The sequence below is a fragment of the Camelus dromedarius genome, chromosome 4, assembly GCF_036321535.1.
Source record: "Camelus dromedarius isolate mCamDro1 chromosome 4, mCamDro1.pat, whole genome shotgun sequence".
NCBI lineage: Eukaryota > Metazoa > Chordata > Mammalia > Artiodactyla > Camelidae > Camelus > Camelus dromedarius.
The window spans coordinates 96491956-96517141 of NC_087439.1; the positions used below are offsets into that span (position 1 = coordinate 96491956).

Sequence of the window (25186 nt, forward strand, 5' to 3'; positions counted from 1 at the left end):
CCCCACCGGACGGTGCGTTTGTGACAACCGATGGCCTCGCGCTGACACGTCCTCACCCAGAGTCCGCAGTTCACGTTGGGGGTCGCTCCTGGTGTGGTGTGTCCTGCAGGTTTGGGCAAACGTGCAACGATGTGCACCCACCATTGCGGGACCGTGCAGAGCAGTCTCGCTGCCCCAAAGGTCCCCTGTGCTCCCCCGCTCACTCCTCCCGCCTCCCAGACCCTGGCAACCCCGATCTTCGTGCCGTCTCCATAGCGCTCCCTTCTCCAGGATGCCGCAGAGTGGGAGCCACACAGCGCGAAGCCTCCTCAGACGGGCTGCTTTCTCTCAGGACTGCGTATTTCAGGCTCCTCCATGTCTCTTCAGGACTTGACGGCTCATTTCTTTCTAGCGTTGCCTGATGTGCCGCTGTCTGGCTGGGCCGCAGTTTGCCACTCACCCGCCGAGGGACATCTTGTTGCTTCCACGTTTTGGCAACTGTGAATGAAACTTCTGTAAACACGCACGTGCAGGTTTTTGTGTGGACGTGAGGTTCCAGCTCCTCTGCGCCAACGCCAAGGCGCCCGCCTGTCGGTGGGAGCACGCCCCCGCCGGCGCTTGGTGTTGTCGCGGGGTTTTGGCCGTCCTGGCGGGCGTGTCGGGTTATCCCGGTGTTTGGGTCATGCCTCACGTTGCCGGCCAGGGCACCTTTGCCCGTCACCGGTCTGATCTAATCCCTTCTGTGGTTGATGGAGTCGTGTTCCTAACGTACCTCACCAAGCTCGGGCGCCCCCGGGTCCTGTCGCACGTGGTTCCTGCAGCCATCCCCGCCCTGGCACCGCTCCAGGTCCTTCGGAGCCGCACTTCTGAGCCGGAGCATCCTCCACGGTCAGCATCCCCGGGCTGGGCGCAGGCCTGTCCCGTTCACGCTGTGCCCCACGCCCGCGGAGGGGCCGCGTGGAGCAGGTGCTCCACTGGAGCAGGTGGAGGGAGTGAGCGCATCGTGGTGCCGCCTCCCGCAGACGGCGCCGCCTCGCGCTCTGTGCCTCTGCTGCACTCCGCTCCCCACCTCCGGTACCCGGTCCACACCCGCTTCTCCGGAGGGCCCGTGGCATTTCTCGTGGCCCCTCTGTCGCCCTCGCAGTGGCCCCGTTTCTGTGACTGTTTCCAGGCACGCCCCACTGCGCAGTGTCTCCTGAGTGCTGTCAGGACCACCTCGGTTAGACAGCCGCCTGCCCAGCCCGGCCTGAGGCCAGGCACGTGGTCTGCACGCAGGGCGTGTTTGTATGACGCGAAAATGCGGGAGGACCCTCTGTTTCCCTACCAAGTGCACAAATCAATTACGCTGCGTGTGTGTGACACAAAAACACATTTTCTCTTGTGACGGAAAAAAGGATTTGTGATTCATGCTTCCCTGGCTGCCTGCTGGCAGCAGTGGGGGCGTCTTGGGGTTGTGGGGAACAAAGGGTCAGCCTGTCCTGTAAGTGACTTCTCCACTCTAGACGCCAGTGACGGTTTGCAGGAAGGCGCTGTGAAACTGGAGGGAGCACGCCCCTGAACCGCTCTCTGCAGACGAAGGGGGTGAGGAGGGAGGACGGATGGACGCAGAAACTGCCCCAGGACATCCCAGCAGGGGAGAGACTGGGGGAGAGACACATTCGGATCTGGGGGGTGGGGGATGTGCTCTGGGGAACTGAAATGCTGTACACAGTGTGATGTCATCTCCTCTGCCCTTGACACGTGCGCGTGCACACACACACACACACACTGCAGTGAAATAGCCATTTCTCACCAGGCTTTGTGCAGTGGCTTTGAGGTTAGGGGCACGATAAAGAGACTCTCAGCCCAGCTCCTGGGTCCTGGGGCGGGGTGGGCCGTGGTGGGAGACGGTCGCGGCTGGTCCCCTGTGATAGAACAGAAGCAGCACGTACCCCGGGGCTGCAGGATGCCCGGCCGGCCTGCTGTGTGGCCAGGTGCACCGGGCCGGCCGTGGGCGAGCTGCCAGCAGCCGGCATCAAAGACGGAGGGCAGGGTGGGCAGGCGGGCCGCCAGTGTGGGCTCCACTGATCCTGCCGCACTGAGGGAGGGCCTCGAACCCTGGGCTGAGAGGCACTGTGGTCCCCACCGGAAAGAAGCTGGTGGACGGCCTGGGAGGCGAGGGTGGAGGTCTCTGGGCACATCCCCGAGGGCCTGGATGCTGCGGGAAGGAGGACACGTGGGGAACCAAAGGGGAGGGAGGTGCCAGGTGGAGGCTGGAAGGAGGAGGGGCTGGAGGCAACTGCAGACAGGATGGGGGCACAAGGGCACCTGAGTGAGGCTCTTCACGTGGACTAAAAGGGCGCTTGAGTGAAGGGACGGCGTTTAATGGAAGCCCAGGAGAGGGGGCTGGCGTTCCTGGACCGCCCCCCACAGATGTAGCCCAGTATAGACAGTCCCTCAGATGTAAGCCTGAGTCATGGGGGCTCCTCCGGCTGCACAGCGAGGTTCCCGGAGGCCTTGACCACCCTGGGGCCTCGTCTGGGGCAGCCGTTCAGAACTGGGCTCTGCGGGGCCCAGGGCCTTTTCTGGGGTGGGGCCTAGAGCAGGTGGGCTCCACGCCTCAAAGCTTCACCTGCAAGGGGAGGGGCTGAGTCACACGGCACTGGGGGTCTGACCAGCCCGGACCAGGGTCCCCTCCCCTCAGCATCACGGCATGCCGACATGCAATTGGACCACAGGAACGCGAGCTGGTCCCCTCCAGACAGAAGATGCTCTGTCCCGGATGAGCAGCTGAGCAGCCCTGGCGGTGGCTCTGTCTGTGAGATGAGCCTTGTTCTGAGTTAGGATTCTCTGGGACCGGGGCCCCCCATGCTGCCCTCCAGACATGGCTGGCTGGGCCCAATGCGGACGGGGCACAGTCTAGTGACTGGGTGAGTCCTGAGGGAGCCCTGCGTGCCGGGCACGGTGCAGGGCTAGTGCCCACCAAGTCCCCAGGACAGCGCAGCGGCGTGTGCGGAGGCGGAGACATGGGAGACAGAGAAGGAGCAGTTGCGATGGCCCAGCCCGGCCGCAGCCGCAGGCTGTGCACTCGGCCTTGCCGGCGGGGAGCCGCTGCTGCTGGCGCTGACGCCGGTGACGCAGGGAACGCCGAGCCGTCGGCGGTGATGGGCTGTGCCGTCCTGGGCAGTCAGGTCGCGTGGAGTGGGAGTTGGGGTGCCAGTGCCTGCAGGTTAAGCTGTTTCCTGCAGAGGAAGAGGCCGGGGGGGGGGGGGGCGCTGCGCACAGCTCCCTTGAGGAGTGGGCATCGTGGACCTGACCGCACAGAAGGGACGTCGGCCCAGCGCACGGAGCACGCGGGGAGAGGGATTTCTCAAGAAGCACTGGCAGCGCCTGCTGCTGGGGCTTGTTTACCCCGTGGAGATGGAACTTTATCCTTCCAAAAAGAACAGCTTGGCTGTCTTCAGCAGACCCTTCAGGAGACAGGCCACACCAGCAAAAACAGACGGCGGGACTCCGGGAACCTCCTGTGGGTGAAAAGGCACAATGAACAGGGCAGAACGGCCACTATGAACAGAGAAAACACGCGCACATCGTGCCTCTGAGGGGTTAATATCCAGAATACACGAGGAGCTCCTAAACTTCACAAAAACAACAACAAAGATCTGATTTAAAAACGGGCAAAATACCTGAATAGGCATTTCTCCAGCACCCGACACGGGGGCCGAGCCCACGGAAAGACGCGCCGCCGCACTCGTCATCAGAGGATGCACGCCAGACCCCCGACAAGGAGCCACTTCACGCCGCAGGGCAGGGGCAGCACCTGTCAGCGAGGACGTGGAGAGACCGGGCCCTCGTGCTCCGCTGGCGGGAACGCGAAACGGCGCAGCGGCTGTGAAGGACAGGCCGGCGCTTCTTCAGAAACGAGAGCTGGAGTCACCGTGCCAGCCAGCAGCCCCTCTCCCGGGCACACAGCCACAGGAGCGGAACGGGGGCCTTGCAAGAGGTTTCCGTGCACCTCGCTCCGAGCAGCATTGTTTACAACGGCCGGAAGGTGGGAGCCACCCAAGCGTTCGCTGAGCGTCGAGTGAATCAGCGAAATGTGGTCCGTCCCCATGACGGGAGACCACGCGGCCCTCGCGAGGGGAGGGCCTCCGCGCACGCCGCGATGTGGACGCACCTGGGGGACGCGAGGCCGAGTGAAGGACGCCAGCCACGGAAAGACGAGGACTGTGTGACCCCACTCACATGAGGCGCCGGGAGTGGTCAGATTCCTAGAGGCAGAGGCTGGGCAGAGGGGAAATGGGGGCTGCTGTCTAATAGGTTCGATTCCAGGTTTTCGAGATGAAAAGGTTCTAGAGCTTGACTCACAGCCGTGTAGGTGTTCTAAACGCTACTGGACGGTACACCTAAATGGTAAACGGTCCATTTTAAGCTATGTTTTTTTCCCCTACAATTAAAAAACGTCCAGGGGGTGTTCCTGTCATGTGAACAGGAAGGTGAGCGAGTCTTGGGCAGTGGGTCCCCACCGAGGGTCCTGCCTTCCCTGGCGCCCTCCACGAGCTGGTGTCGTGATCACGTCACCCTGAGGGGCCTCCCTGGGAGTTCTGGGTCAGTTCTGACTGGGGCCGCCATCTGGGCCCTTGGACTTGGAGGCCAGCCCAGGGAAAGGCCATTTTGGGGGCTCATTTCACCCTCCCCCACTCGGGGTGGGAGTTCTGGGCTGACAGTGGCCTGAGCTATAGGGCCTGCGGGGGGGCTGGATGGGTCGGAGGAGTGGCCTGACAGGTGCACGGCCTGGGAATGTCCGGGCTTCCAGCACCTTCTAATTGGAAGTGGGGCTCACACGTTCCAAAGAAAAGGGTGAACCCCGACCTTTGTGGAAACTGGAGCCCCTGAGGATCTTTTCGTTCGTCTGCATTTGGATTTGGTGACTTTCTGGCCAACCCCATGGAGGAAAGTGCGATGCTCTTCCTTTTCTAAGAATTGCGTTCAATATCTTTTAACTTGATACAGATACGCTATCTTCAAGGTCATTCAAACAAAAGCCTTCAGATGTTCTTGGAGCTGTGAATTATGGAACAGCACACGCCTGGGGCTGGGGAGGTGGGCTTCGCCAGCAGGGCAGGCAGGTCGGGCCCAGCAAACGCCAATTCAGCTTCTGGATGGAGTCTCCCCATTCTGCAGATGCAAATGTGAGGCCACGGACACACGGCCCGGCGCACATGCTCTGTGGGGTGGTCAGAATGGCTGGTACTGCGCGATGGAGGTACTTCTTCAGAGCCCTGCCTCCATGTCGTAACGGCACATCTGCTGAGCTCTGACTGTTTGCATCCCTTGTACTTGGGGCTGGAGGCTCGAGGTGAAGGCGATTTGACCTCTCCCACGGGGACTCGCCATCCAGCCAGGGAGACAGATGCATGATCAAACAGGTACAGTGCCGGATGTCAGCGTGGTATAAAAGGGGGTCTGCAAACAAGGAAGTGGTGCATTCGTCGCCTAGACACAGCGGGAGACCAGACAAAGGCACAGAGCTTCGGTGGACACCGTCCTTCATTCGGCAGAAATTTACTGAGCTCTGTCTGTGTGCTGGGCTCCGAGTCAGAGGCTGAGATCAGCGAAGAGAAAGATAATTCCTGCCACCACGGAGCTTGGCCTGGGTGAGGAGGGGACAGGGGACAGGAAACACGCCGAGAAGCGGGCGTCAGGTCAGTAGTCAGAGACGCTGTAAAGGGAAGTCACTCAGAGGAGTGGGGCAGGGGGTGGCAGGAGGCTGGCATCACGGCGGCCACTCAGGGCTTCTCTGAAGAGGCAACTTGAGCAGAGGGTTAGCAGGGCTGTGCCGGGAGTGGTCGGAGGAGCCCCAGGTGGAGGGGACGGCAGGTGTGGGGCAGGCCGTACCTGGGGAGGTGGAGGGGGCCCCTGGAGCGACAGCTGGAATCCACACCTGCACGCTCCGCAGCACAGCCTACTGCTACCAGGTCACCCTGCCAAGAGGACACAAGCCAAGCTCGACCACTTGTCTTTGAGGGATTTGATAAATGGGCCTGTGAGGAATGCTCTGGAACATCTCAATGCCAAAAACAAAATAACAAAGTGTGTTTTTTCAGATCTGACTTGGGAGAGCCTGGAAGCCTGTGCTTCTCTGATCTGTCCCCGCCCCAGAGCTGGTCTGAAAGCGGGGACTCTGGTGAGTCAGCTCGGAAGTGTGTTGGTAGCTTGCTCGAGCCTTGCTGCTCCTAGTGTTTCAAAAAAAAAAAAACAGAAAAACAAAGAGAAAGAAAGAAAGGGAAGAAAGAAAGAAGGAAAGAAAGAAGAAAGAAAGAAAGAAGGAAAGAAAGAAGAAAGAAAGAAAGAAAAAGAAAGAAAGAAAGAAAGGAAGGAAGGAAGAAGAAAGGAAGGAAGGAAGTAAGGAAGGAAGAAAGGAAGAAAGAAAGAAGAAAAAGTCCGTGCCTTAGAGAGGTGAGGGGCCCTTCTGGAAGACACCAGGTCTGAGGATGGTGATGGGTGGGGACCGTCTTCCCAAATCATGAGTTTCCTGAGGAAGGGCGGACCGAGGGTGGCATCTCAGGGGGTTAGTGGCCCCCGCTTTTCACGGGAAGCGACAACGTGGGCCCACAGCCGCCCAGGCACTTTTGTTACCTCCTCGTGCATCACTCAGTCCAGTAAAACAGAAACTTAATTCGCTTGCAGCGCTCACCTTCCCCGCTGTGGTTGTCTGAATGCAAGTGCGGTGCTCCTTTGCGGTCCCGTCACTGGGCTTAAAGTGTCAAATTAGTTACAATGTTCTCCTTTTGTAAAAGAGTTGGGGGGCCGGTGTCAGGACACAGCCCATTGAGACGTTGCGGTGTCGCTTTGCTTCTCCAACAAAAGGCAGAGCATCTGCAGTGACTTGTGCCATGGCTGGTCACTGGCTCCCTGACTTCCTCCCTGCTGGATGCCAGGCTGCTCCAGCCCCGGTGCCAGCCCATTTCCAACTGCCAGCAGGTGTTTTTCTAAAGATACCCTTTGCTCCTGTCCTAGAGAACTTGCAGAGGCTTCCTCCCTGCAGGTCAAGGTGAGCATCCTTTGGGTGCTCTCTGTGATTCAGGCAGAGAGGTACCCACCCTGGGCTCTCACACCTCTGAGCCCTCAGGTGTGAGTGAACCTGTTACTGGGACACACTCTACCCACCCCATCTGCCACCTGGACCCCACCCCATGAGCCCCGGTCCTCGGGCTCACTCTGTCCGTGCCGTGACCTAGAATGCAGATGGCACAAAAATGGATGAAGGGCAGCAGAGTCTACACAGCTGAAAGCGATTTGTTTTCTTACTCCCGGAAGACTCAGAAAACAACGCAGAAAGTAGGAATACTGCCCCCTGCTTTCCCACCCCTTAAATTGTTGGGCTCACACGGGCAGACCGTGGCTGGGGACTTGTGACATCCTGTCTCTGGCCACAGTGGCCCCAGCTCTGGGGTGAGACGTGGTGGACAGCTGGCCCTTCCAGGAGCCCTGACAGCTGAGAGGGAAGGTCCCACCGCAGGGCTCAGCCCTGGATAAGACGGCCACTTCCGAGACGCCTCAACAGTGCGCCCCCTGGGGACGGACTGCTTTGGCCCTCCAATGCCCTCCTCCATGGGGGAAAGCAGATTCACTTAGAAGATCAAAGAAGAGAAAATTCAAAGTCTGTGTGACAGTGGCGAAACCTTCTGACAAAGGGTGTGTCCCCTGTGGCTTTCTTTTTCACGTGGCATCTGTTGCTCGTTGGGAAACCCCAGAATTGCACATCACCTTGAAGCAGGGACTGGCCTGCAGTGAGCGGGACCCTGAACGTGGGACATGGGAGCCAAGAAAATGCCGTGAGCTTCAGCTTCCCGACCAGGGTCGCAGGAACGCCGTGAATTCCCATGAGGACACGCACTTGGCATAGTTTCTGGGGTCACGGGTCTCTGCTCATTTCTCCCCTGTCCCCAAGCACCAAAAAAAAAAAAAAATGGATGGAAAGGTTACCCCATGGATCCTTGGCAGAAACCCCTGGGACAGCACAGCCTGGTCCCCAGTGAAAGTTGACTTCAGAAGATTCTGATGCAATAGAAGGAAAAAAATAAACGACAAGGGAACCAGTTCCTTGGGGCCCCCCTGTCCAGCAGGGCTGGAGGGAGGCACCGGGATGCCGGCCGGACTGGGTGCCCCGAGGCCCGCAGGCCAGGGGTCAGGTCCGCACGCACTTGCTGCCTGTGGGCAAGGGGGCCTGGCAGAGCTAAATCCCTGTCGCTCCCCTGCCTGGGCCCCTGGGTGGCCGTGGGAGGGTGATCTGGCCACCCGGGAGGGGCCGGGGCAGCTGAGCCCTCGCTGGAGAGGAGGCACCACGGGCACCCGGGCAGGCTCTGCCCCGGGGACCAGGGGCTCTCAGCCTCATGACTTTCCTTCCTCCTAAGAACTTCGAAATCGGGAGGAGCGCAGCCTAGGAAAGAACTGCTGGCAGATGTTTCGCGAAGTGCTTGTTCCGGAAGAGATGCCGGGCTCAAGGCGAGTTCTGTGCGGGAGACTCCCTTCTCCTCCCAGGGACCCCTCAGGCAGCAAGTAGGCGCCCCTGGTGTGTCTGCTCCCCCGGGGACTGAGGAAGCGCCTCCCCCTGGAGACAGCCTCCAACCCACAGAAACCAGATCAGAGAGCAAGAAAGCATCTTGGTACTTGTCACAGCTGTGAACCACAACCTGTCAAAGATACAAACAGACAGGCAAGCAAACAGACTTATTAATTTAGATTGAATTCTATGTAAAGTATAAGAAAAATAAAGTCAGCAATGTTTCAAAAGAATAAAGTACATGATAAGGAGGTTTTATTTGTGGATGAAAAGGCCCGTTTAACACTCAGGTACCTGGGCCAGGTTTGTGACACGCTGTCAACATGTGTCAGAAGCCTGAAATCTGTCCCCAGTCCTCCCGAGTCACACGGTTCAGCCCACCCACGGCAGAGAAAGAAAATAGATACAGTCATCTCAACGGATGCTGAGAACATCTCTGAGAAAATTTAACGTGTTTCTTTTTTTAAAAAATTTTTTCATTGACGTGTAGTTGATCTACAATGTTACTGTCATGTGTGCAGCCATGTGATGCAGTTACACGGATATGTACATGTACTTTTTTTCTTTTCAGATTCTTTTCCACTATACATTATTACAAGGAGTCGAATATAATTCCCTGTGCCACATAGTAGGTAAAGCATTTCTGATATAAAATCTCTTTTTCTGGTTATTTGAAATCTCCAGAAGCTACAGTATAGATCTGTCCTCACCTTCACCAAGGGGACCTGTTCCAAGGCCGACGTGACGGTCACGGCCTCTGCGCAAAAGTCAGGAGGACCCTCGCCACCGTTCTGTGTGACTCTGCCTGGAGCTTTTAAATGATTCTGTAAAACAGGCCAAAGAAACACAGAAAGGACAGCTAGAAAACAGCCACAATATTATTATTCCGAGCTGAGGGAATTTTCTGCCTGGAACCTTGTCCCTCCCCACCGTCATCAAAAAGAAGAAATCAAGTCAGAACCATCAGAACTAAAGAAACCACTTCGAATGGAGGCCGATTCCTAAGCGAAGTTAAATTTTTCAAAGTTCCTCCAAGGCGCGAGCAGAAACCGCTTAGAGTGTCTAGTGGGAAGACGGCGCCCGTAACGGCGAAGCATACTCGACGCCTCGCCTGCGCGTCTCGAGGAGAGGGGAGGGCTTCCGTGCAGGGCCGTCTCTGCCGGGGCCCAGCGCCGGGCTGTCGGGGGCGGGGAGCCCCGCCCCCTGGGAGGCGGTTTGGAAGGACATGTTGCTGTGAACACGCCATTTCTTTCCTGAGTTAATTCATATGTTTCATGTCGTGTTTTTTAACACCTTTATTTTGGCCTGGTTCCTGTGCAGTAAACTACGTATATTTCAGATGCACAGTCTGGTGAACTTTGATAGATGTGTGCACCCTTGAAACCACCGCCACGGTCAAGACAGCTGCGTCCCCGTCAGCCCCCAGAGATGCATGTTTCCAGCTCCCGATGTGCCCCTCCCCCACCCCTCCCCTTCTCCCCGGTGGCCGTAAGTTCGTTCTCTGTGTCTGTGAGTCTGTTTCTGTCGTGTAGATAAGTTCATCTGTGGCCTTTTTGTTGGATTCCACATATCAGCAGTATCACATGGTATTTTTCCTTTTTCTGGCTGACTTCACTCAGAATGACGATCTTCAGGCCCGTCCATGTTGCTGCAGATGCCTGGGGAGGGGCACCCGAGCATCGCTGGTGGAGTTTTCCAAAGCACCCCTTCCTCCCTCTGCGGCAGCCCCTCCCCCTTCCAGCGTGCCCACTGGGGAGGCACGTGCTGACATCACCCCCCATGATTCCCGTGTGCTGCTCCCACTCCCCGAAACCAGGCCCTGGGCATCTGGCCTAGGGGTTAGCGGGACCTCATCCTGAGTGGAGCTCCGGTCCCAGGGCTGCAGACACCCCAGCTGTGCTGACCCTGGCCCCTGGTCAGGCAGGCTGGACACGTGGAGGGGAGGGGGTCAGGAAGGCCTTTCCAGGGCAGCACCCTGAGGTGAGAGGCCGCCCCCCCACGAGGGAGGAGAGCAGTCTTTCATGCGGCTCTCGCTTGGGGCTCACCTGCTCATGGCCGCACAGGTCTCCACGCGGAGATGAAGACGGGGTGAAGGTTGATCGTGGTGGGGGTGGTGACTCAGGGCCGGAGGGAGGGAAGGCCCCAGGGAGAGTGTCTGCCTGGTGAGTAGACAAGGACCTCGGACAGAGCCCTCGGGTGGCTGACACCTTAGGGCGTAGAAAGACACGGGGCGTTACTGTTACTGCTATTGTTGTTGTTGAGTGAGCAGTGGGTGCCCACCTCCCCAGCCAGCGGGCCCTGTGCCCCCATGTCCCCTAATGGGGGCTGAGGCGAGCTGCCTGTGCCCGCTGCTCGCTCCCTCACCCCCGCCCCCGCCCGCCTCCGCTGCAGGGAGGGCTCCTGGTGGCTCCTACCTGGGCTGGGCTCACCATCCTGGCCACCAGCTCTCATCCCTACCTCAGCTCTGCTCCATTCAGCAGATGCATCTTGAGTGTTCCCTGTGTCTGCAGTTCTGGGCACGTTCCAGTGGGAGCCCTGTGTCTGCAGACATTTGTGTAAGGGAGAGCTTGGTGGGGAGCCACTCAGCCTTCAGATGGGGATGCGGGTGTCGCCGGGCTGGAGGGAGGAGCCAGTGCCCACATGAGTACGCCTGGGCTCCCACCAGCCCCGCGAGTAAGGTATCCCATTCTCTGTCTCTCTTTGTCCCTCTGTCTCTCATTCACACACATGCGCGCGTGCGCACACACACGCTATCTTGCTTGTGAGCGCACAGAGTCAGGATTTAAGGCCAGGCCCCTCTGGCTCTGAGCCCTGCTCCTCCCCTGCCCCAGCAGCCGCCCAGGTCCCCCGAACCCAGGGGCACAGGGTGGGACACACTGGCCCGTCCAGTGTCCTCCCTGCCTCTCTGCGGCCTTCCTTCTGAACCACCAGAAGTTTAACAGGACGGCAGCTGGAAAACCCATCAGCCCTTTTCCCCACTTTTGTGCTGTGGCCCAAACAGAAACGCAGAAGCCACGAGCCCCTCGCCGAGCCCAGGTGCCCGGCGTCGCCAGCAGACAGCGCTGAGGAGCACGTGGGAGTTTAATTGGGGTCGACACTGCCTCGTGTTACTCTCATTCCAGAGCCTCTCTGGCCCTCTGGGGCCGCGGCCACCGCCGCTCCAGGTCCGCTTCCTCCCTGCTCTGGCCTCCCGGCCAAGGAACTAACGATCTATAAAGGCACTTAAATTCACAAGGAAGACTCCCGGGGATGAGCGAACTTGATGGGAACTCGCGGACTCGTGTTCCGAGAGAGGGGCTTGCGGGAGCAGGTCTGTGTGGAGCACTGTGAAGTGACCGCTCAGCTGTGGGAGCTCTCCGAGGGCAGTGCTGCTTCTAACAGAACAGAAGGATGCTTCTCGGGGAGCTCTTCAGAAACCCGGGCAGTGCAGGCCGCTGAGAGCCAGGGCCGGGGGGCTGGCTGTGGGGGGACAGGGGGGCTCGGTCCAGGTGTGAGCCCAGGAGAGCCAGGATCCCAGGTGACACATGCCTGAGGGCGTCTGGGTTTGACCTCGTGGGTCATAGGCCAAGGGCATCGTCCACTGTGGCCTGAGGATCAGAACCTGAGACAGCACAAGGAGGCCGCGCGGTGGGGGAGGGCTGCCCCATTCTCAGCGCTGGAGCCCAGGGATGCTGGACACCCTCTGGGCAGCGTGGCCCCGGGGGACTCAAAGCAGGGGCAGTTTGGGGCGAGGGGACGTGGACTTTTCTGTGATGACCCTTCCTTCCAGCTCCTATTTTTCCACTAGTTCTAGAGGCCACGGCAAGCCTCCTGTGTGTCTGGCCTCCTTTTTCTGCCTGCGGTGCCTGAGGCACCTTGGAGGACAGCGTGGGGTTTCTGAGCATCCTGCTTTATTTACTGTGAGAAGGGGCTGGGGACTGCTTCCTCGGCCCCTGAAGTCACCTCGTGACCTGTGCATCCCCGCCCAGAAGCGCAGGACCGTGAGCACAGCGGGCGTGCAGGCCCGCGGGAGCCTAGACGGCCCGGTCACCACATCCCTCGCCTTACACTCTCTGTGGCTTAGAGCCCACTGTGCCCCTCCAGCAGCTGCTCATCTCTGAGGAGCCGGACTGGCTTTCCTGACGTGAAATAGGAGAAACACGGAGAGAAAAACCAGAAGTGAAGGGAGCAGGGGCTGGGGACACCGGGGGAGTGACGGCCAGCCCATCCTTCACCACTCACAGGCTTTTAATTCCAATGGAAAGAAAAGGGTTGGGGCTTTGAAGGCAGATCAGGGAAAACACTCAGCACTTAAGCAGAAAGGTTTTCTAGAAGCGCGGCCAGGGAGGGATTCTGACACGGAGGGAGGTGGGTAAGACGCACCCCCAATTTCGGCGTCCGGGAAGGACAGGGTGGGGGTGTTCTCCATGCCTCATGGAGAAGGAGGCGGCTCTCAGGATGAAAAGCTGGAGGGCTGTGTGCTTTGCTGGTTTCCCAGCTGCAAGGTGTCCACAACTGGCTTTTCTCTCCTTTTGCATCTGCAAGACGTCAGGAGCTGATGGGCGGTAAGAGTCCTTCTGAAGCCTGGCGGGGGCGGGGGCGGAGGCGGGGGCGGCACTCGGCTTCGGGCCATCTGTACCCGCCACGTGAAGTTATCTGAGCTCCTTCTGGCCTCCTTGTTCCCTTCAGGAATCCTCTGGTTAAACCAGCCCCACCCCATGGAGGAACCGCGGGCACTCACAGCACGAGGCGTCTTCTAGGGGAAATAAAGGGTTCGCAGCTTCAACTGGGACTCGGAAACAGGGCTGTCGGAGGCCAGCTGCACCCCCGCAGGAACGGGAGTGAGCTCTCAGGTCTCCTTCGAGATTCTAAAAAATCACCAGACCCCAGGGCTGTGGAGACCTCGAGCCAGGTCCCCACTTCCACCTGGGAGAAGCAAGGTCCAGCTTGGGGACGAGAAGTGACCAGGGTCACTCAGGTAGCAGGTGGCTCAGGGCAGACGGGAGGGCCTAGCTGGGCCTGATGGAGCTTCCTTTGCGAAACAGCCTGACCTCTGAGGGCAAGTCCCAGCACTGGGGTTCTGAGCTCTCTTGGGGTAGGCTGTCCCCACTTCTTACAGATGACCTTAAAGTAAGATGAAGGGTCCAGGGTCAGGCAGAATCAACCCCGTGCTGGCAGAGGTGGGCCTCCGCACAAGGCCAAGGGGTCCGGGCAGCTGCTGGAAGGCTGGATGGGAAAAGTCGGTCCCTGCAGCCAGCTCCTGCTCCAGAAGGAAGAGTCTAGGGCCTGTGCTGAGCCCAGTCTCCCTTCCCGAATCCAGCTCCCCAGGGGCGTGGATAAAGGGTTCCACCAACTGACCCCCTCCGTGGAAGCAGACAGCTCAGGATGCGACACACGTGAGACGCGCCCCTGAGAAGCTCTTGTGCCTCTGTGCACAGACCCCTCCCAGGCCGGGGAGGTGGTGGTGCCGCCACCACGCCACCTGCTGCTGCCTGGGCCCCAGAACTTCCCTCTCTGATTGTCTTTGGGGCTGGAGGGCCCCCTCCTCTGGGTGTCGTCCGCTTTTCCCGACCTCCCTCTCACTGTCCACAGGGCGCCCTACCAGGGCCCTGATCCCTGCTGCCTGGTGTGGCCAGTTTCATGTAGCCCAGGCAAAGTGGTGGAAGATGAAAAGCTGGCCTCTTGTGGGTTTATTTATTGGGCACATTTGACCGAGGGAAGGATCCAGCCCAGAAATGTTATTCAGGGCTCTGCCCCCCCGGCTCTCCAGCGTTCCCAGCGTCTGCTGCGCCAGCCCGCAGCCCAGTGGAAGGCGTCGAGGTCTGGGTGCTGTCCCTTCCCCGTGGCCTGTGGGTTGGTGCCAGTCAGCAGGTGAGAGGCCCTCTGATGCTGCTGAAGGTGATGGTAAGCATCCGCCTTTGAGATCTTCAGGAATCCTGCAGACCGGCGTGTGAATGCCCCGCGTGGCCCTGGGGAGGTGGAGGGGATGCTGTTGCAACACTTTAGGGTCATTTCCTGAAGGAACCAAGATGGTTCCTTTCTGTAAAGTATGTTTGTAATCTTAACTTACAATTTTTTTAAAGTTCTGTATTTTTTGTTTGTTTTTTTTTTTTTATTTTGGGAGGAGTAATTAGGTTTTTCTTTGTTTATCTTTTAGTGGAGGGACTGGGGGTTGAATCCAGGACCTCCTGCATGCTAAGCATGAGCTCTACCCTCCCGACTTAACTTACAGGCCTAACGCACAAAAGCCAACAGGTCTCCCACTAAGACGCAAAGTGTGTGGTGGACGTTATCCTAAAGACCAGCAGAAGCCTGTGTTTTCCCACCTGCCTAGACCCTCTCCTGGGATCTGAGTCCCCAGCTGCTCGTGAAATGACATGAACCCCTGAATCCCTGTAACTATCCAAGGTCACAGCTTTACCGAGGGTTAATTATGTTCTCCACTCAACAATTAGAATTCCCAAAACTCAGGCTAAGCTGTATTGGCGGGGGAAAGGGGCTTCTTTCCACAACCTCCTGGTTCACTGAAAAGCTTCCATTTAAGTTTTCGGGGCCCCAGTCCGAGACACGAGGGAGAATTCAGCTTCCTTCTCAGAAGATGCCATAAGGTGCTGGTGCTTTGAGGATGAACACAGTGTCCAGGGTCACGCCTCATCCAGCCCTGAGTTCACCTGGCTCGCACTTGGAGAGGGTGAACTTCCAGGCTGTCGTCTGGAGCGAGGTGGGTGTTGGGGGTGGACAGCGTCCAGGCCACCACCATGGTCCATGGGCTTGGGTCATGCCCATGAGCCGAACAAAGCGAGCAGGCGGGGAGCGAGGCAGGGGAAGCGGAAGAGTCGTGTGCTTGGTTGGGGGGCTCTGTCTTCAGCACGGGGCCCCCGCAGCGAGAGAAGCTTCCCCATGGGGGAGGGTCCACTGCAACACCTCCTGATCGTGGTGGAAGTCAGGTGACCAAAGCAAGAGCCGGGAAAGAGAGGGAGGGGCGTTGTGTCCAGGCCCAGCCCTGAAAGGCCTTTTTATTTTTGAGATTTTATTAAATATTTTATTGGAAATGTAACCTGGCAGTTTTCAGAGCCTCGCAGCACCGTGCCTCTGCAGCCTCTCTGATTGGCTGTATCTGACTATGTTCTTTAGTGGGCAGTTGGTCTTAAGGGGTGAAATAATTGTTTGCTTTGAAGAGGCAATTTGACCAAGTTGCCAAAAGTCACCGTGTACAGGGGTGACAGAATTAAGGCCAGAGTTATATATTTGAAAAGGACCTGGAGCAGGGCCAGAAAGGAGGAATAAGACCCTAGGAACTCTTAACTGACTCCTTTGGAGTAAATGTGTTAGCAGCGTTCAAGGACGTGCTTGCACAGTGTACAACACCCCACGCAGAGATGCTGAGAGATGAAAAGCCAGCCCATGCGGGCACCATCGCTCAGCAAGGAGCCTTCACGAAACCTTGGACATCCAGCAAGACACTGCCACTCAGTCCATCACGACGAGGCTTCCGGAGTCACCCCTCCCAGTGGAACCTTCACAGCAAGGACACCATGCTGCCGTCCTGAGAACCAGGGGGCCCATCACTTGGGCGGGGTGGGGGGCGAGGAAAGTGGGGGTGGCACCTCGAAGCCCAGGAATAGCCCGCCCTTCCTGCCTTCCAGCCGCCACATCATCTCCATAAAGCAGGGTCAGTGGCTAAGACCCCATTGTTACAAGTCAAGGTGGATTCACGTCGTTGCGGTCATCTTGGTGTTTTGCTCTTAGGGTAGACCTGAATGAATATTTTTTAAAAGTTAAGTTTTTTCACACATTCATTCAGTATGGGGCTCTCTGCACTTCCCCCCCCAGGAGCAGCTTTAGGTGTCTGACCCTCACATTCGGGTAAGAGTAGTGTAGTTAAAGTATCAGATGTTTTCCCAAGTGACTGTCCACAAATTACTTCTTGTGTTTCTGACAAGCGTTTGTTTAAAACCCTTGCCTTGGCCCCCAAGGCAGACTCAGTGCACACCCAGACCTTGGTCCTACCCACCCCCACACCTTGGTCCTACCCACCCCCACCGCTGCCCCCTGGGACCCTGTGGTTAGTCAGGGCCATGTGACCAGTTCCAGCCAATGAGGTTCGAGAGGAAGTGGCAGCAGCATCTCCAGGCGGAATTGTGCAGGAATCCACGTGGCACGGACGCTCTAGTCTCTCTTCCCAAGTGGCTGGGAGGCCGTGTGTCCCCGACATGCAGCTCCAAGACAGAGACGCTGCCGGCCCGAGTCCTGAGTGACCGTGTGGAGCTGAGCCCCAGTCAGCCTGGAGGGGCAGGATGCACAGAGCCAGGACTGTGCGTCACCCCGCGGAGGTCACCCCGCGGAGGTCCCCGTCTGTCTCTGCAGCCCCGCCGCCCTCGCCCCGACCGCAGCGGCCCTGCACGGGGGAGGGCGCCAGTCTGATCACGCGGGGCTGTCTCACGCGTCCGGGGCCCAGATGTGTTCACTCTGCCTTGTGAAACGGCGTGCGCTCGGGAAAACGAAGTCATTTCAGATTCATGTGGGGGGAGCTCGGTTTCTAAAGGCACTTTTCACTAAAGTTTCTAACAAATCATTAAACTGTTTCAGAGTGTGACCATGGCTGCGTCGACATGCTTACGAAACGTGCACTCCGTTCCCCAGGTTCCCTTGAAGTAACTGCTGTCAGGTGTTGAAAGCGTTCTGGTGGTTCTGCGCTTTCCTTAAGCATCATTCGGACTCTCATCTTTGGTCCAAGGTGTGCTAGCTCCTGTTCAGAGCCCTGCCTCCTCTCCGGGTTTTGCTGAAGCCCTTTTCTGTCTATTAACTCTCCTCGTCTGCGTCTGCTTGCAGGGCAGTGTTTTTATTGTAGGTGGATTCAACCTGAGTTCTTTAAAACTGCACAGAACATCTGCATCACGTCTATTTATTGACAAAGCTTGATTAAAGAGAGTCTGGATGGGAAGACGGATTTCTGGATCAAAGATTTAAAGGAGATGCTGAATTCCTTTATAAACACTCACATCGACACTGCTCTCCTCACTCGTGGGTCTCTCTTGGCAAACGGAATTACTATAGGATGTTAAGCTGGAGTTCAAATGGTAAAGAAAGGCATTAAAAATGGCAGATCATGGAAGGGCGGTTCCCACTTAGTGAGCGAGTGGCCTTTGATTTGGTCAGAAACGTCGTAGCAAATATCCGGACTTCAGCTACTCTGCTTTGGTCGCAACTCCAAGGTCTGTCCCCCATCGCTGGGTTTTCATTCTGCTGTCTTTCAAATAAAAGTAGTCGTTTCTGGCTTCCAAACTCAGGAACATTGTTGCAATCAGTGAAAAAATAGGAGTATTTGGGGAAATACATGGCTCTGCCCACCTCGTGTGCATCTGTGATTCCCACGAGCGACTGTCAGGCTGATTCTGCCAGGAATTTAAGAAGAGGGAGTCCTGTGCCCTCCTTGGGCAGGTCCCCCAGCCCGCTTGGCTGGTGCGGCAGGTTCCAGGGCGCCAAGGGGCCCCTTCTCCATCTGCTGTCCGGCGCTCGGCCATCCACAGAGCTCCTGGATGCAGCAGAGATGTCGTGTAGGCAAACGGGACAGACACAGCTATGAGAGCAGTAGGGTCTGATGGAGCCTGCCCTGAATTCACACCGACATCTGTGGGACGGGCCCGTGAGGAACAGTGCGAGCGTGTGGTGCCCACTCCCGAGCTGTGCAGGACCAGCTGGACCCTCCAGACGTGAAGCACAGCCTGCAGGACGGCACGGTGTCAGGCCTGGGTCACCCCCGCTGGGCAGAAGTCATCACCTCCCGTCTGAGCATCCAGGGAGCATTTCATTTGTTTTCAAATGCTTTGCTCCAGTGGCCCTCAGCTCAGGAGGAGGTTACCAAGAACCAGCGGTTTCCCGAAGCCTGTCAAAAAGACGGGCCGCATCCTGCCACCACACACGCGGTGTCCGCCCCGCTGGGGCTGGCGTTCGGAAGTGTGTGTGGGTGGCAGGCACTTCTCATTCATGCCATTTCCTGTGGAAGCACGCTGTGCGGGAAAATACAGACTAATTCAGGGCTTTCTTTTTTTCTTGTACAAAAAATTTTCTGAAAACACAGTAAACTCCATAAGATTTATTTGAGTCTGCTATAAGTTTTCCATGTGGGATTTCAATCTGGAATTATCAGAGTTTTTAAAAATTGAGCAATAGTGAACATATTTCTTTATCTATTTACTTGGCCCTAAGGGCAGAGAGCCATCTGGGACGAGGGCTTGTCTCTCCAAACTCTTGGACAAAAGACAAAGCCGAGAAGACCCCAGTGGGCACCTGTCCCCCAGGGCCCGCCCCTCCCAGACGGGAGCTGCTCAGTCCACCAGCGTCAGTCGGCACCAGGCGGTTGTTAGTGTGTCCTAAAAAAAGGACACAAATGAACTTATTTATAAAACAGAAACAGGCTCACAGTCATAGAAAACAACCTTATGGTTACCAAAGAGGAAGGCGGGGGGTGGGGGGAGATAAATTAGGAGTTTGGGATCAGCAGACACATACTATACTGCATGTAAAACAGATAAACGGCAGCGACCTACCGTACAGCACAGGGAGCTACAGCCAAGATCTTGTAACAGCTCGTAACGGAAAAGAATCTGAAAAGGATATGTGTACATATGCATAACTGAATCGCTGCTGTGCACCTGAGACTGACACAACACTTTAAATCAGCTCCACTTCCATTAAAAAAACAGCCTGTCGCCCTCACTCACAGGCCCTTCTAGGTTCAGTGCAGACAAAGAAGCCCTTAGATTTGTGTTTCGTGAGGTTAGAAGTTTGAATTGCAAAAACGAAACGTTGGGAATTACAGCTCTTTGTTGGAAGGAGACTGACAGCCGTCTTTTTTGGGGAGAAAATAGCTGACACCTCCTGCAGGGGCGACATCACCTCCGGGTGTGTTTAAGGTCAGCAGGGTGACCTTGAGCTTCTCTGGGGGGCTGGGCCCTGTGGATGCTCCCGGCTCTCAGTCAAGGCCCCCGGGCCCAGCGCGGGGGAAGCCAGAGCCTCTAACGTGGGCTCTTCGCCGCCTGCCCTCGGAGCTTGCTGGCGCGAGCTTGCCTTCGGTTTCTGCGTCCACTGCCCCTGGGGCTTGAGGGCTCCCAGGTGTCTGAGGTCAGCTGTGGGATGACCTGGGGGTTAAGAGGGGAGTCCTTTCCCCGGCAGGTCTCCAGGGTGAGTGATCGAAGACGATGGCTTCACCTGCCAGCAGGAGACTAAGGTTGTGAGCGGGATGTGGAGGCCCGGGGACAAGACAGGCGGGAGCCACGGGCTGGGACCCCCTCCGGCTGCTGGGGGGGATGGTGTGGGGGCTGGGGGCTGGGAGCTGGTAGACGGGGCCTGTGCGTTGCCCAGGTGGGTGGCCGGTCCAGGAGCCCCAGGCTCCCAGTGCCTGGGCTGTGTCCGTGTTTGCCTTGGAGACACCTGAGCACTCGCTCTGCCGGCTCATCAGAGGACTTCCGGTTGGGGTTAGTGACCACGGGGCAGGGAACGGGCTGTGCAGGACGAGCTGTGTTGAGTGCAGGTGTGAGGGGTCAAGTTCAGCAGCAGGTTTGTCCGTAGACCAGTCCCCCATTGCTCTGCACTCATCCGCCGCGGTGACCTCCTCCCGTCCTCTTCCCATGGGCTCTCATTGCCCGTCAGGCTCACAGTTCAGTTTCATCTCACCGCTCTGTGGAACCCATCCCACAGCCACCATGCACACCTTCCCTCTGGACCCCAGGGCCTGGCTTCCTCGTGGGCAGTGGCCAGGCCACCACCAGGAGGGTCAGTCCTCTCCCACCTCCACCCCAACCACTCGCAGCCATGCGGGCCGGCCTGGCCTGGGGTCGTTACTCACTCACCCCATCCTGCTTCTATGAGCTGATTTTACCTGAACACCTGAGTGCTGCCCACACCTGAGAGGCGACTGGGAGATGTCCAAGTAGGAGGTTTTCCCGACCAAGATCAGTTTCATTCACGTGGTGCTTAAGTTTAAGAAGACAAAATGGGCTAAAAGAAGCTGAATCTGGAGCTGGGGAAGCAAAAGGCCTTCCAGCGGCGTGGGTTAGCCGAGCCCCCAGCTGCTCTCTGGAAAGCTGGGACATCCTCGTGCCTCGAGGTGCATCCTCCACGGCAAGGCACCCCAGGGGCTGTCGGTTTTTCCAAGTCAATCACACTGTCTGGAGTCTGCCAAAATCAGGGCTCCCAGAGACTGGCAAGGCCGGGGACGGGGTCATAGTAGGATTCCTCCTGTCGCATAGTGAGGTTTTTGCACTCTTCTGGATACGCATGCATTTATGCCTGGTATTTCAAAAGTAGCCTATTTTATCTGGGTGGTTGGAAAAGAAGAGTGCCCAATAAAATAGATTTAGGTGGAGTGGTTTCTGTAAAGCATTTCGCGTTTTTAAAATTACTTTTCGGAGATTAATTTGGGAACGAAAAGCTGGCAGTGGTTAGGGACAGTTCATCGTCACAGCCGATTTGTCACTGGAAACAGTTTCATGTCCCCCATTTTTCATCGTGCGTGGGAAATGTTCTTTCACATTTTCCAGACCGTGCTCCCCCGTAAGAGACGGGGTGGCAGGCGCTTCAGACAGCCGGAGTCTGGGTTTCACTCCCTGCTCTTGGTCCTCTGCCCAGAGTGGTTTACAGCCTCTGTTGAAGATGTGGAAGTGAGCGCACCTCCTTCAGCAGAGTCCCACACATAGAGCCAGTCCCCAGGGCGCTCACGTCGCTGCAAACGTGCAGGAGGCGTCTCCTAACCAGACCCGCCCGCACTCCCCTGGACCTGCCCTCCCCCTGGTCGTGGGCGACTGCGCTCCAGTGCAGGTCCTGGTCCTCCCCTGTGATGCAGGCCTCCCTCCAGCAGGGGCGCTGCTACCCAGCACCACATACCTCTTACAGACTATCCATGCTCAGTCCCCAGATGTGTGCCCCTAAATGTCTGGGTCCCCCAGTCCCATCACACACAGAGATGGAGAATGAGGCCCGGGTTTGGGATCCAGAGGCCCGGGTTCATATCCCAGCAAAGCAGGTAAACTGTGTCCTCATCCCTTCGAAGGTGGGGGGGTCTTCCCATAACCCTCTTCTGGGGTTCCGAGCGATACATCCTGCTCAGTGAACTTGCCGGCTGAAAAAACGGACAGCCTGCAAGTTGAGAGCTGTATTTTATTTGGCTTGAACCTGGGATGACGGCCTCTCCAGTCGCTCTTAAGAGACTCTTTCCGACTGTTGGGGTCGGGGGAGCCAGGATGTATAGGGGTCTTTCCAACAAAGACCAGGTAGTCAGAACATCAGAAGATGTCTGTTAATTAAAGGAAACCAGGCATCTCGTCAGGGAACTGAGCGCTTCCCTGCGTCTGGGAAGGTGCAAAGGTCTGGGCTCACTGAAGTCATTCCTTTGATGTGCACCTTGGCTCTGCAGGGCCAGTGTCCTGTCCTCCACACCCCGAGTCCCCTCAGGGGGCTCCACCAGGGGTGGCAGCTGAGGCCGGGCCGCCCGCCTGTCTGCATCCGACTTCCCTCGGCTCACTGTCTGGTCGGGGGATGGGGAGGGTGTTGGCGGCAGCGGCTGCTGACTGGAGGGCCGCAGCATCCTTTGTTTACTGATATGGGTGGCAATATTTTTCATTTACAAACTCAACCTTCAGGGTGCCCTGAAAGCTCCAATAAGGCGACCCGACTGGCACTAGTCTTGTTATTTCCCCACAAGAGCGCCCCCTTGAGGACCTCTGTTTAGCGCCTGGGGTTACGGCCTCTCCTTTAGCCGCAGCTGGACCCCGCAGTCACCACTCACCCCTGCTGAATCTCCAGCACTGCTGCGTCTCCTTTTGGTCCTCGGCCTCTTCGTGCTGGACCGCAGCGGGGGCCCTGCCCGAGTCTCTCCCCTCCTGGCCATCCTTGGGACCACCCCACCCTTGTCTCTGAAAGGCACATCTCAGTGGGCCGGTGCACCCTTCAGCCCTTGCACTGCCTCCGCATTGCCCCGTGCGGCCCTGCACATCTCTGGCCCCTCCCCAGAGCTGCCTTCAGCATTACTTCCACATCCCCACCTGCCTCCAGCCCCCCTCACGTGTGCCCGTGAGGCCCCCTCACCCTCCCCACCCAGGACCAGGCCCCTTGAAGACCCAGGGCCACCCCTTGGCTCGGTGGCGAGCTCCTCACACTCCTGGAAACGTGGCCTTGCCTTCTCGGTGCTTTTATTATGCCCCTTTAACGCTTCCGTTATAACATTTCTACTCTTTTACCGGCATCACATGCTTGTATTTTAAAGTGAAATAATTGTAGACCTGTGTGTGCCTATATGATAGCTTCCTTAGAACACACTACATTTTTGTTCCAATAATTTACTTTGTTGTCTGTCCCAAGTGAACTTGAACTGGCCAAGGACAGGGGCCAAGTCATTCCCAGCCAACGTCCAGCAGAACACCTGGCGTCGGGAAACCTTCGATTAATCTCCTCTCGAGCTGGGTCTGCCCTGACTGGGACCCTTGTGTCTTCAGATACTCGTCTGTCAAACGTGTAAGGACACTTGCTAAGTCAGTGCCCCGGGCCTGGACCTGTGTGACGGGAGTGGCGGGAACGAGGCTGGTCGCAGGACAGGAGGGATTTCTAGCCCAGGGCTTGGCTGACCTGAGTTCTGGTGGTGGTTCTGCACCTGCCTGGGGCCTTGAGATAATTCACCCCCAGCTCCAGGTCCCTGTCTCCCCATCTCTGAAATGACATCATTGGATGGACCATTTCTGAAGGCACTTCCTGTCCCCACAGCCTGAAATAGGGCCCTGCAGGGTGAGTGTCTGTTCCTCCCTCGTCCAGCTGGGAGCTCTGCTTGGAAGCTGAAGCAGTGACGTCTGGAGAGAGCATAACTCACCAGCTAAAGCAGTTCTTGGACCTGGAGGCCGGGTACCAGGAAGAGGCCGCATCCTCCTCTGGCCGCTCAGGACTGCTCCACCTCTCTGCAACTTGGGAGTGTCCTCTGCGGCGCCTGTGACTCATGGAGAAGAAACGGGACAACCTCCCTCGGAGGCCGAAACACTGCGGACAGGCCGGCGGGAGCACGGGCCTTCCTGGGAATGGAGCAGAGCTGGCCCCGGAGGGCCTCGGGGCTGCCGGGCATGGCTCTGCCCGCCAGGTCTCTCCAGGCAGCGACCCTGGGAGGCACCGGCCAGGAGGGACCCGCCCCGCCTCCCGGAGGCAAGCGTGCTCCCTCTGCAGGCGGTTCTCAGGGCGACTTCTTCTTGACAGACAGGTCACTCCAGACACAGTCAGCCTGAATCACCGAAGCCAAACCAAGGAGAGCGAGCGAGCAGGCCAGCCCCACTGCCAAGTGGACGTGAAGTTCTCCATCCCCGGGAGGAGCAAGGCCAGCAGCCCCCTGCAGGTCACCAGGAAGCCACCGGAAACGAGCCCTGGCATCGTGAGCACCGTCTTTCCAAAGGGGGTGCCCCTTTCTCAGGCCGGTGGGTGAGCCGGGGTCCGACCCCCGCGTCCTGGAGCTCAGAGGGGGCTGCCTGTCCTCGCCCACCTGCACCCTCTCTCCGACCCCAGACCTGAGCTGTGCAGGGGCCCCCGGCCAGTGGCGTCTGCAAGCCCGGGCTTGTCGGGAACGCAGGAGCCCACAGGAGGCGTCGGCAACACCAGCACCGACGGGCACGGCCCCTCGGGAACACAGGGCGGCTGTCCTGAGCCTCACGGGGCTGAACGCACAGGTCCCGGAATCTCCGAGGTCCTCGCGGAGCCCAGCAGAGCAGACAGCGCCTCGGGCACTTCTCAGCGGGGCCAGCAGAAGCCCTCCATCTGCTGGGGGTCCTAGGAGCTCTGTGGGGTGGTGGGGGGATCCCGCCCACCCAGCCATTCCTGGGAAAGCAAGACTGTCCAGAGGGGATGGACCAGGCCCCACAGCACAGAAGCTCTACATCTTAACTCTGCTCCCTGGGCAGCGCAGGGCGGCCTCCTAGCCACTCACCAGCCTGATGAGGCTCACACGGCCATGGCTTCTGTCCCGCTGTCTGACAAAGGGCCCGGGGGCTGCAGAGAGAGGCTTGTAACAGCAGCTTCTGGGCTCAGGGACCACTCCCAGGCCCCTGAGGAACAGGGACCCCCCGAGGGGGGGTCCCGGGGGGAATGAGTTCGCACAGCTGCCCAGAGGACCTTGTCTCCTGATGTCAGCACTTCTTGGTTTACATTTGCCTGGAGGAGGGCACAGTTTGCCTTTTGTCCATCCCGCCTCAGCCGCCGTCATCCCACAGGAATGTGTCCGCAAACTTCTCCTTTGAAAGTCAGGTTGTAGTCAGTGGAGCCCATCCTACAGGAGGATGGCTCCAAGCTCCCTGCAGCCATTCTAGGTTTTAAAAATGGATTCCCAAATAGTTGTGTGTGTGTGGGGGGTCTGTCTTGCCATTTGGCGCCACCATTTCTCTGCCTTTCTGCCTTTCCAGGCTTCCAGGCTTGGCTCACAGCCAGGAGAGGTGCCTGGAGGTCGGCAGGGAGGGAGGGGCCCCGAACTGGGAAGATGCCCCGTCTCTGACCCATGGAGGGCCCCCACCTGGCACCCTTGCCCCACCCAGCACCCAGCAAGTGTGGCTAGACCCCTGCCTCTCTGATGGGCCAGGTGAGCCTGGCACCTGTCCACTCAGGGGCGGTCCTGTCTACGCTGCCAGCTGTCTGGTCATTCAGGCCTGATTGGAGCTCACT

General features: G+C 58.0%; 1 long non-coding RNA gene across 1 annotated transcript in view; it reads left to right on the plus strand.

The window, feature by feature from the left end:
• TWIST2 (twist family bHLH transcription factor 2) overlaps window positions 1-25186 on the plus strand; it is a 48493-nt gene that overhangs the window by 16226 nt on the left and 7081 nt on the right. The window lies entirely within an intron of this gene.